General features: G+C 34.3%; 1 protein-coding gene across 7 annotated transcripts in view; it reads left to right on the top strand.

Moving 5' to 3' along the window:
• LOC147833701 (uncharacterized) overlaps positions 1-13,018 on the top strand; it is a 108,288-nt gene that overhangs the window by 5,975 nt on the left and 89,295 nt on the right. The gene's annotated exons all lie outside the window — the stretch shown is intronic.

Below are 13,018 nucleotides of genomic sequence, written 5' to 3'. Positions count from 1 at the left end.
TTACAGCAATTCTTCTCTTTTCATCTAGTTTAATGATTATAAAACTCAGTTTTGTCTCCATACTAAACACAGTAATTGTGGTCCAGCGGTTAGTGCATACGATTAAGACGCCGCGGACCCGGGTTCGATCCTCGTTAAAGTAACTTATTGTTTTAATTTTTATTGTTAAGACATATAATACTGTTAGGGTTGTTGAACATTTGAAGTTCTAAAGCAGCTGTTTTCTCATAAAAAGACGTGATAGTGTCATTAGAAACTGATTTGGAAATGACCTTATTTTAATATAGTCAGTCGTGAACTGAGGTGGGCCGGTCTGAGGCTTGAAACTCCAGGGCTGAAAAGGAGTCCCACTCCGGCCCTGGACGAGCTAATGTATTATATAATAATAATAATACATCACTCTTCAATTTGCCGTCTTAAATAATAAATGATTCATTTGCCTATAGCTGTGAGCACAATCCATGTTATTGATGGAGGAAAAATATCTAATTTCTTTTGTTAGAAAGATTTTTTTTGTTTGTCTGCAGTCACATGATTTACCTTTAGAGTCGTGCGTTTGTTTTTTCTGTCCAGAAACCTGCATCGTTTCCTAATGTGATGTTTAAGAAAGTTTGGATTAAACATGAATAATAAAGTTAATAGTTTTTACATTTTTAGTTGGCTAAATCTAGTTTTGATTTGGAAAATGCTTTAGATATGGAAGTGTGGGTGTTTTTTTTTTAGTTGATTACAAAAGGAACTTGTGGCTTAATGTCATTTTGTTCAATTAAATTTGACAATGAATTAACTGAATGCAGGAGCATTTATTTTAATTGTATTTTTAAATAAAAGTCTACAATTAGGCTATAGACCTATATTTGTTCCATGTGGTTTCTTTTTGGCATTATACATTTATCTCTACATTGGTTGTTTCCTTTTTTTATTTGTATTATAAAAATGTATTACTTCTATACTTTATTTTAATTGTATTTATAGGGCTAAAATAAATAATTTTAGGTAACAATCCATTTATGAAATAATGTGCTTCATAAAAATATATAGGCTACATGCTTAACCATATGAATTTGTCAAAAATGTAAAGTGTGTTTATTGCTTTGCATTTTAAATACAACTAAATATTTACATTTACTTGAAAACTTCATCATATTTATTTTTTCCCACTAATGTTGATTGTCAACTGATTAATTAAATTTTATAATTGACATTGCCATGATCCCTAGACATTGTTGATATATGATAAAATCGTTGTATTGCCCAGCCCTAGACTTCTGAGTATTGAGCTTAGTGCACATCTAAGAATCGTTTCTTAGCACTCAGCTCTTACTGTGATTTTTTTTTTTTTTTTTTTTCAAAAGTGAAGTAATAGCAATACAATTTATTAAGCATCAACTGTTTATCCAGAGGTTGATATTAATTTCTTCAAAATCCAACACAAAACAGCTATGTCGGCCTCTTTTCGATTTACAGTAAATTATAATTTTATCCACAATAGGTTATTCTGGTGATTTATATTGCTCAGTGATTGCTCATTCACTCATTATACATAAAAGAAACCTCTCCACCACTTAAGTTAAAATGATTTAACAAGGCACCATTTGTTAAAATATATTTTAATCTACTTTGTTTGTTAAAATGTGTTGCTCTCATTTATTTTAGAGAACATCATGCTGTGTATGTGTTTTTATGTATGTGTTTGAATGTTTTTTTTCTATGTGATATTCAATGTAGATATCAGAGAACAATTTATCTTAGTGAATAATGCAGCATATTGTACCTTTAACAGAAATAAGTATTTTCAACATTTTTTTAAACGATTGTTTTGATAACTAATTTGTAATAAATTATTTTGTCTTTGCAATGAAGACAATGCATACCAGTTATTTTGCAAGATTTTAATAAGTTTTAATAAATGAATAGGCTTAACTTGTTTAACCAGGCAAGTTAGGTTAGTTTGGCCAATCATTGGACTACAGAGGTTTGCTTCGTAGACAATTGAACTAAAATGTGCATTAAAAACGGGCATCTATTTTACCTCTTTTACAAGAAGTAAGATAAGACTTTGGTGTCTCCAGTATGTGTGAAATTGTTTCTTTCTCTGTTAACCACTTGGGAATTATTTAAAAAAAAAAAAAAAAACCTTCAGCAGTGTATATTTTTATCATAAACATAAGGTATGTATATATTCTTATAACACGAGAGGCTGGTAAGTTGTCTTATTATTTGTAAAAATTACTGAAAGATAAAAAAAAATGAGTACTGCATTGTGATCTTTTGATGTGAGCAGCTCATGATCCATCCATCCATCCAACTCCATCTCTGAGTGCTTTAAATTTGGTTGCTTCTAAAATGTGCTTTGGAAAATACAGTATATGCCAAACATCTTCACATTTGAGTGGTCTACAGTGTGGTAACGTTGAAAAGAAAAGTTTCATCAGAGAAATTTCCTTGCAGTTTTCCAAATGTTAAATCACAGAGGATTTATTTAGGTGGAAGTAGAAGAAAAACAATCATGAATGTTAGTAAACTATTTATTATAATATAATATTAGTCTAATATTGTTTTTTTATATATATATAAAATAAGTGAATATCTAAATAATACTTTAACACAGTTACAGTGATGTTTAGATTTCTTGAATTTGATTATTTAAAAAGAAAAATATTAATAATAATATTGCTTGCATATGCAGTTGTTTACCCAATTTATTATGTCTGCATTATGGATGAAATAATGCATAAAAAATTTTGTACATCTTTTAGTTATTTACTATTGCAGGTGTGTCAGATGTTAGGTTTAGTTTTTACTGTTCTTCAAAGAGTCTTCTTGCTGCTGTGTTGCATGGTTTGCAAGCAATTTTTGTTTTTCCTTTTATCGTTATTGATCTTGCAGTGCTATTCTCTCAGTGTAGTTTATTATGGTCAGTAAATTTATTGTAAATATGGCATTTTTTTTCTTTCTGCCGAAACAAAAACCCAACTAGCCATATTTTGTCTAAGGCCAGGGTTCATGGTGGTGACTGCATGACCCATTAGGCCAGGCCGAAACTGTCTCTGCCAGACATGCTGCGCTTCCATCTGTCCAAGGGTCACTTACTCCCCACCGGTGCCAAACGAACGCTTTCCTCTGCGCATGCAGCTCTGACATCTTCCCTGTTTCTGCCTGTTTTTCATGGCTTGTCGAGATAAAAGGGGGAGTGCAGATGGAAACTGGGTCACTAGAGCTTTTTATAACCTCACAGAATTGTTGTTAGATTTAACCTTCAGGTGCTAGCCGCTGTTGCTAAAACGGTAGAAAAACGGGGAAGATGTTTGGTAAAGTAGGCTAATTGGGAGCCGAGTTGAATTTGCGATTCAAATTAAATTTAAAGGATTTCCCTCTCTATGTACTGAAATGATAATGTATCTACAGTAGTCAATTCTTAGCCATTATATTTACTTTTACTCACACTTGTGAGTTTGGATGTATATTTAATTCTAAGCTGAACTTTCCAACGTTTCTACCCACTTATTTTTATGTGCATTTTAAATATGATTGTAGATTGATTGTAAATTGTAGAAACTGTGCAATAAAAAAAAAGTTTAATAACAAAGTAGAAATGAATAAATTTTAATTTATTAACCATTGCAGCCTCCTCCATCTTCTGTAATTTCTTATAAGTGTACTTCGATTTAAACATATAAGGCAGGAGAGAAATTCTCTTACAATTTTCTTTAAAATTAGATGTTTTAAAGAAATATATAGTTCTAATAATATGTATAGAGCTGTCGGAACCAGTGATGATACTTTTTAAAAATTTAAGAAGGCTGAAGTCAGCTAAAGCTGGTTATCAGGTAAAATAGGCAAAATTATATTGTACAACCCCAAATCTGAAAAAGTTGGGTCATTATGGAAAATACAAACAAAAAAAGTGACTTCTAAATCATTCTGGACTTGTATTTTATGGCAGACAATACAAAAGTACATTATTTAATGTGTTCCTTATGATTTTATTTTTTTTAAACACGTGTTCCAATTGTTCTTGCAACACATTTCAAAAAAAGTTGACAAGCATTAACCAAATGGTACTGTTGCTATTCTTTTTAAAAAACATTTAAACAATATTTAGGGACTGAAGACACCAAGTGATAAAGTGTTTCAGGTGTAATTTTGTCCCATTCATCCTGCAAACAAGTCTTAAGGTGTGCAACAATATGGGGTCTTTGTTGTCGCATTTTGCACTTCAAAATGCGCCAAGAATTCTCTATTGGAGACAGGTCAGGAATGCAGGCAGGTCAGTCAAATACCTGTATCCTCTGCCTCCACAACCAGGACTTTGTAATGCGTGCAGAATGTGGTTTTGCATTGTCTTGTTAAAATATGTAGGGGCGTCCCTGGAAAAGAAGGCCGCATATTGTGCTCCAAAATCTCTGTACTTTTCAGCATTAATGATGGGCATTGACACAAGCCAATACCATGGCAGACCTTTAATTTTTCTATTTAGAGATACTGTTACCAAAACATGGCCCATTTTAGCTGACTTCACCCTATCAACTTATTTTCTTTCACAAATACCCATCACTTCTGAAGGCATTTGTTAACTACAATCATATACGTTACTTTTATGATGGATGTTTGGACTTTTTGAACCTTAAAATAACTCGCCACCATTCATTGCCATTGCAAAGCTGAAAGGAGCCAGTAACTACGTCATCATGATAGGGATGGACAGACTCCAAAAGTAATTGTCTTAAATTTGATGTTGTATGAAATTTCAATAAATGAAGTGAGAAAGCATACCTCAAAGTTTGTGTGCAAAGCTGATACTGCAACTACTGTACCAATTTTCAGCACTTAAATGTGACTTTTTTTTGATCAGCAAGTACTAATATTAATCTTCACTGGATTTTCACAACAGTACTCAGCCATCATAAAAGCTACCCTGATTCAAAGGTGCTTAGCTGCCTGTCTTTCAACTCACCATAAAATCTTCCATCTATGGTCTTTGAAAGTGCTGTGGTGAGGTGGTCAGAAAGGTCACAAGACGTGTATTTCGTCCCCTTGTGGCTGAGTAAAAGAGATTAATGGTTCCCCTCGGCATTCGGCCTGTCTTCTGTGGGTGTCCACTTCTAGGGGATTGGAGTTAGAGAGACAGCCTGCAGAGCAGTGTGTCACTTTAGAGTCAGAAATATGATTTCGTTTGTTTCATTTTAAGTATGTGTTAAGTTGAAGAGCTTTATTTATTTAAATGAGCGTTTAGGAAAATAAAAAAGATATTGAAAGAGGTTTAGTGCTGGAGCTGAAGTCTTGAGTGTCCACAGTAAGAGTTTATCATTGGATGTTATATTGTGCTCAGGCAAAGCTTTAACCAGTTTCTATGGCGATTAAAAAATAGCTTGCTGTGTTTCTTATGCAGTCTGTTATGGAGTCGCATTTATGGCTTTATTGTTCATTTCATTCATTCATTTTCCTTCGGCTTAGTCCCTTATTTATCAGAGGTCTCCACAGCAGAATGAACCACCAACTATACCGACATATGTTTCACACAGCAGATGCCCTTCCAGCCGAAACCAGTACTGGAAAACATCCACACACTCTCATTCACACACACACACACACACACACACTCATACACTACAGCAAATTTAGTTAATCCAATTTACCTTTAGTGCATGTCTCTGGACTGTGAGGGAAACCCATGCGAACACGGGGAGAACATGAAAACTCCACATAGAAATGCCCACTTGCTCAGCCGGGACTTGAACCAGCGACCTTCTTGCTGTAAAACGACAGTGGTAACCACTGAGCCACCATGCTTATTGTTAATTTACACTGGTTAAAAAAATTCAGCTATTTTAAGCTAAAAATGTTGTGGCACTAATTCACGTTGAATCAATTGGGCGGTTTGTTCCAGTTTGTTAAATTATATAAAACTGGCTAAACAGCTTGAGTTGAATCTGGATTGAATTACATTTAAAGTTAAAATTGGTACAATTATTCGTACAATTTATTTTTTAATTCCCAATTTCTGCTGGTTGACGCATTTGCCGAATTTTCTTTGCCTATCTTCAGCCAATTGTAATCGTTTGTTTTGGTTAAATTTGGAATTTCCCCAACCCTTGCAGAGCTCAGGGGATCAAAGTGAGCACTTCTACTTGGCCCCACCTTTATCCGTTGTTCTGTCGATTTGTCCTACATTGTCAGATTGTCCTATACCTCCCATTCAAAAAGTAGGTAGCACATTTTGATTACACAATATGCTAGTCAGAATTTGCTACCGGTGTAATTTTTAATGTGGAGTAGGGTGATATGAAGCTGTAATATCTAACCCCAAACCCCAACCTCAAAACTATTAAAATACAGTGTCTGTATCATAATCTGATGAGTAGGATAAAATGTCTGGACACTGGTACAATTATTTTGTGGGTTTATGCCATGACTTATTGGTTATATTCATTTTGAAAGTGTTTAATTTATTTGTGGCCTACAGTGCTTTTCCTTGAAGATCAGGAAATGTAGCCTACAAAAATATAATAAAATACAAATATTTAATATAATAAAACAAATGTATATATATTTTTTAGCCTACAAAGTATTGCACTTTCTTTTTGCAATCTTGTACGTTCAATAAGCATTAAATGTGGAGTAAAATTTATCCAAATAGGTGAAAGCAAGTGAAATTTGTGCCTATAATGCAAACGGAATTGCAAAAATTAGATTTGGTCACATTCTCTCATCTTCCAATCCACTGGTGGGACAAACAGAATGAAGGTTACCTTATGCCTGCAGTCAATGTGTTTGTTTATTTATTTATTTATTGATTGATTGACTACCATTTAAAAGTAACTGGTTAAAAAGGACATGAAAAAGTGTGTATTTTTTTATTTGTTCTTTGTTCATCTTTATTTCTATAGCACTTTTACAATGTAGATTTTTCAAAGCAGCTTAACATAGATGAAGTTCTAGTAAACTGAAACTGTTTCAAGACAATTTTTTTACTTTTTAACTTTATAAATACAAATCAATTGTGATTTCCATATTTATCATTGATTTAACATTTAAAAAACTTCACAAATTATTTTTTATCAGATTTATAATATTTAATAGCTGATAAAATATTATAATCTTATTTATTAAATTTATCTTGGAATAATATTTTCTTTTTGTCTTGTTTGCTGGTTGTCTCAGGATATTACGCTGCACTGGAAAAAAAAGTGACTTCAACTCATTAAGCCTAGTTGTTTTGTTTAGTATGCACTTTAATATTTCATCTTGCAGTTTTTATGTAGGATGCTCCAGCAAGCCCTCTATCATAAAGACCCTCCTCCACAGGCATGTAGATTTATCATTGCGTGCCATGTGTCTCGCACCGTCAACCTACACAAAAAGCGTAGAGAGATTTATACACAGAACTAAGACGCTTCTTATTTTATCTTGCGTCTCGGGAGCATACATTGTTGTCTCAGTTGTGCTTCAGTCATATCTATGGCAAGCAGTGACCCAATTAAACCCCTCAGAGGTGCGAAGTTGCAGTTGCGCAGACAGGCTTTACCTCATGCATTTTTATCCCTCATTAGCCCAGCAGGGTTCATCAGTGCTAACGTACATCACCTCTTTTTGATATAGACCTTCATGTACAGCAGCCAAGCTAATTACAGATAGAAGCAAGAATTCATGGCTAATTACAACAAAAAAAGGAAAAATACACAGTGCAAAGATAGGAAAAGCGTGACCTATATGCAGGTTGCTTCACTGGAAGTTTGCAGTACTGTCATAAGAATAGCTTGGGCCTTAGCGACATACTGTAAAAAACATATTTATTAAAGCATATGCTCATGAACAAAAAGAAAAACAACAACTGCAGAAATGCAGAACATATCATATGTACCATAAAATTGATAAAAACAAATCACTGTACACGCTACAGTGCTTTAAAATCACAGCTTTGCATTGCAACTTTCTTAATTTATTTCTTTATCTTATGTACATATACTCATAAAACACCGATGTTAAAAGTTATTCTTTATATTACGAACAAACTCTAGTATAATTTATCAGCTTCATTTGTTAGAAATATTACAACAGCAAGAAAACAAAAAACATACAAAACTATTACAATCATTTTCAGTGTTTTCGTGGTGACCGATGAAACCAGTTTTAATCGAGTGTAATGGATATTTTGGTCTGTCAGAAACAAAAAGCAGGCATAAATGTTATACTCTTTAAATACGGGAAAAAGTGAAGCAAAGTTGAATTAGGATGCAGTTTCAAATCCGGCCTGAATATGTTGAAAAGCCTGCAGTTTTTTTTTCACAGTAGGAAGAGAAATCAAAATTTTTAACACAACGCAGCACAGTCTGCTTTTTAAAAATTGCACTTCTTAAAACACAAGCAATCAACTGAGAAAAGTGTCGTAAATGTACATTTGTTGGTGTGATTAATCAATTGTTTTTGTCACTTTTCTAGTATTTTGTCAAAATACAGTCCCAACATTCAAACAAATATATCAAAGCCATAAAAAAGGTAGCTTATAAAGTTTTGAACATTATTGCTGATAATCTTACGGACCACAGTCGGTTTATCACCGAACTGATTTGGTTTTTGTTATAGAAACAGTATTTAAGGTCAAATTTGTACACTAAAGGCTTGCATTAGACAAAAAGGATACAGATCGTATATTCACATGTGTTGATACACTCACATGTATACAGTAATTGGGGGGAAATGAGGACAAAGTGTTTTTTTCTAGTGTGCGTCAGATTGCTGACTGTTGGTTTTTACTCTTCCTGTGGGCCAGATTTCAGCTCTGCTTTGACGTGACAGCTATTCTCTGTATCAGCACAAGTCTTCATGTATCCGAGACGCACTAGCTTTAAATCGATTCGACTGCGCCGCACTGACTGATTCTGTATTCTAGCTGTTTTTACCAAGTCAGCCCAATAACAGTAGAAATTTCAAGCTGAATTCATGCTGTTCACTTCAGCACCACCGTACAGACAAAGTCCTGTCGTGGAAATAAGAGAGAGAGAGAGAGCCCTGTTCATTTAAAACTGCGGCTCATGCATTCCTGAGGCCTGTTTGCAGCCAGAAAGCTGTTGCTTAAACTGCAAATCACATCGATACACTCTTGCACATTTGTAGCTAGACATGTTATTCAGGTTTTTTTTTTTTTAACCACACAGTTACACTTTATTATGATGGGTACTTCGGAAGTGGTTTTGAAGTCAAACAGATTAAAAAAAAAAAAAAAACATTGTACAGTGGCCCAAAAAGTTTATAACAGCACAGGTTTTTAGATACAGTACATAGATATGTAGAAACATATGAATGGATAGATAGATAGATAGATAGATAGATAGATAGATAGATAGATAGATAGATAGATAGATAGATAGATAGATAGATAGATAGATAGATAGATAGATAGATGGAAAAAAAACGCTAAATGTTCAAATACTTTTCAGAGCCACTGTAACTGTTCTAAACTAAAAATAAGTCATTGATATTGTTGAATAAATGCATGCACATACAGAATCAGTCATAAATGCGAAGACAGTCTGTCTTAACAAAAACAGTTGAGAGAGGCCGAAGCAATCTCAGGACCGAGTACTGCGCGTTCCCCCTTGAAAAGTGCTGGACTAAGGACTGGAGATCTTTGCACATGTTCCACAGGTCTGCTTTCCAACTCTAGGGATTTATGAGGGCTGAGAGCATATTCTTGTCTGCTTCTTGCTCTCTCTCTTTCTCTCTCTTTCTCTCACTCCTTTTGCGCACCCTTTGAGAAGAGGAGAGGAAGGGGGGCAGAAATGGTTAGGCGTGCTTTCTGGAACAGCTGGGCTGAAACGAGGAAAAGCCTGTTGGGTTTGAGGTGTGGGGAAGGAACCGAGCTGGAGCGGGGAAAATCAATCATGGCCTAAGGGCTGGTAAAGGTGCACAATTAGCGAGATTGGATGCATTTGAAATGATGGAGCTTCGGCTACACCAGCTCACCATTCCCAGTGGAGATGGAGAGAGGGAGTGATGATTCCACTTGAAAGACCTAATTATTCATCATGACAGTTTCCATGCTTAAAAAGGTGCTTGGAGCTTTGGGCCAAGATATGGATGCAGATATAGATATCACAGGATCGTGGCTGCATTGTTAAAGCGCTACTTAATGCATTGACTGTTGATTTGATTTAATCTAGAAGCTGCACTTTTAAATACCTCAACATCTGATTAGAATTACACACTGTTTACTAAAACAATAACAATCAAGTCGAGCTGAATTGGTCTGAACTCTGGAGATACTTCTTTAGTTTATGGTTTGTTTGGTGAGACAGGTTTTAGATCATGCGGTGAATGTTAATTTCCCTGGAGTCTCCACCACAGATCAATGTGCTGAAAGCCAGCATGAAAGCCGGTCAAGCCCACTGACCGATGTCTATATTGGGATTTTTCTGTGGTGCTTTTTAGCTGGTGTTGGCTTTGGAGGCATGTTGGGAAGGTGAAGGTGATTTTTGCAAGTTGGATGAATTAGTGCACAGAAAAAGTGGGTGGATGAAAATGGCCAAGAGACTTTATCATGTTTTTAAGATCATCTTGAATTGACTTCATCCTGAAAACACATGCATTAAGAGCGAAATGACTGCTGGGTTTGCTTTTACCAAGCATGTAATGGGAAATTACATTGGGTTACATCACGCAAGCTGCATTTGCATATCAGTCATACTCCAGACTATCATATGAATATTAGTTTTCAGGCTTATCTTTTTAGACTGATTTGAAATATATTAATGCTATTTCCATTAGCTTTATATAAAAGATAAAACTTTTGTATATATGAAAATTTATATATCTCATATTCGGGCTGTGCAATTAATCTAAAATTCAGTTTCGATTTCGGCTTCAAACAATTATGAAAACACATTAATCGATATAAAACGATTTTTGCATCATATACCGCCCCCTTTCCACTTGTACATATTTGTTGCTCTGCAAAGCTCAGTTTCATGTAAAAATTACTAAAAGCATGTACTGTGATGTAACTTTTGCAGCACGGGATGTGCATCATTCATAAATGTACATTCAAATCTTTTTTAAGCACGAAAATAGTTGCATGATGCTGCTGTATGTGTGCACTCAGCATCAGAGATGAGCAGAGCACACATATCTAAAGTCATCTTAATGCGAGCACTTTAATGGTCAAAAACATGCAAATTTGTGTCAAAACGCGGCCTTTAGTGTTTATTCATATTAACCCTCATTTATGTAATAAATAAACGAGTTGAGAATCAACAGACTGTAAAAAGTGAAACCATAAATCAGATCCGTACTGCTCTTAAAGTGACAGAGCGCAATATTTCTGCTGCTGAATGTTTTTATCATTATTAATCAAACAAAAGGACAAAATCTCTCACTGCATTTGACTGATCAGTGGACATTTGTAGCTATAATTAATGTTTTTCTTACAGTGAAGATGCTTAAAGCAGTTTTTCATATTTTTATTCTTTTGTATTTATTTCCCTTTTCTTATTTACAGTACAGGGAGGAAACTAACTGCATATATACAGTTGAAGCCAGAATTATTAGCTCTCCTAAATTATTAAGGACCCTTTTCCCTCAATTTCTATTCAACGGAAAGATTTTTTTTCAACCCATTTTTAAACATGATAGTTTTAATAACTCGTTTGTAATAACTGATTTCTTTTATCTTTGCCATGATGACAGTAAATAATATTTTACTGCATATTTTTCAAGACACTAGTATTCAGCTTAAAGTGCAATTCAAAGGCTTAATTAGGGTAATTAGGCAAGTCATTGTATAACAGTAGTTTCTTCTGCAGCCAATCAAAAAATACATTGCTAAAAAGGTCTAATAATATTAACCTTAAAATAGGTTTCAAAATATTATAACATGCTTTTATTCTAGCCAAAATAAAGTTAAACAAGGCTTTCTCCAGAAAAAAAAATATAGGAAATACTGCGAAAAATTCCTTACTCTGTTAAATATTTGTGGAAATATTTATTTAAAAAATTCACAGGAGGGCTAATAATTTTGACCTCAACTGTAATCGTTTTGAATAACCTTGATCACAGTTATGACCAAACTAATTGTGATTATGATCGAACAGCCCTATCTCATATATTAAGCTGTAAATGTCATTAAAAACTGTAAATAGAAAAGCAAAATCAAATTTTCACCCTGGTGTAACTTACCTCATCACCTCGAGCTTTACAGTTGGTGTTGTAAGCAGCCCTTCAAACTCTACCCATGTGTCCCTGATATTTCGAGCACATACTTTATTTTTTACTGTCACCATATACAAATATGAACAAATTCTATACAGTAACGCAATCACATGTTTGTTGTTGTTGTTGTTGGTGCTGTTTTTTTCTTCTTCCTTTCGGACTCAGTCCGGTACCATTTTCTAAGATATGTGAGATGAACACTTACATCAATGTAGTTTATTATTAGCAACTAAATGTAGCTCTGACTTTACACTGTACCATTATGACATTTAAAAAAACGTAAGTCATTGCAAAAAAGAGGAACATGCAATGTTTCCAAAATGCCACATAAAACTCCATGTCACATAAAAATGATCATTTAAAATGTAGTCACTTCATAATGACGTAATTATTAAAGAATTGTCTTTGTACTCTTACACATTCTTTCAACAGCGTTGGTCTCGTTAAGGTTTGTAAACATTAACAGCATTTTGCTTGCTCCTTTAATTGGGTGCATATCATTCTGTTGTTTTTTTTTTCTCTTGAAGAAGACTTGATAAGCAATCACACATGGTAAATTGTCTTTGGGCTCCTTAAAAAGCTTGAGGGAGAGCTGGGTTGCGGTTCTGTGAGATCACAGAGTAAGGTAGATTACGTAAACACCCTGAGAGTCACTTGTCTGTATTTTTTTTTTTCTTATTTTTTATTTCTTATTTTTTTCTCTTTTTTTATTATTATTATTAGTTTAATAGTTTAGGACTGGCTCCGGCAGCCGGTAAGGGATGGTGGCGGATCATGAGCGGAGGGTGAGTTGACTGGCAACCTCCTCCTC

This window comes from Danio rerio, chromosome 15 (assembly GCF_052040795.2).
Source record: "Danio rerio strain M-AB ecotype USA chromosome 15, GRCz13ab, whole genome shotgun sequence".
NCBI lineage: Eukaryota > Metazoa > Chordata > Actinopteri > Cypriniformes > Danionidae > Danio > Danio rerio.
The sequence above is the reverse complement of the archived record's forward strand: the minus strand, read 5'-3'. Positions and strand labels throughout refer to the sequence as shown.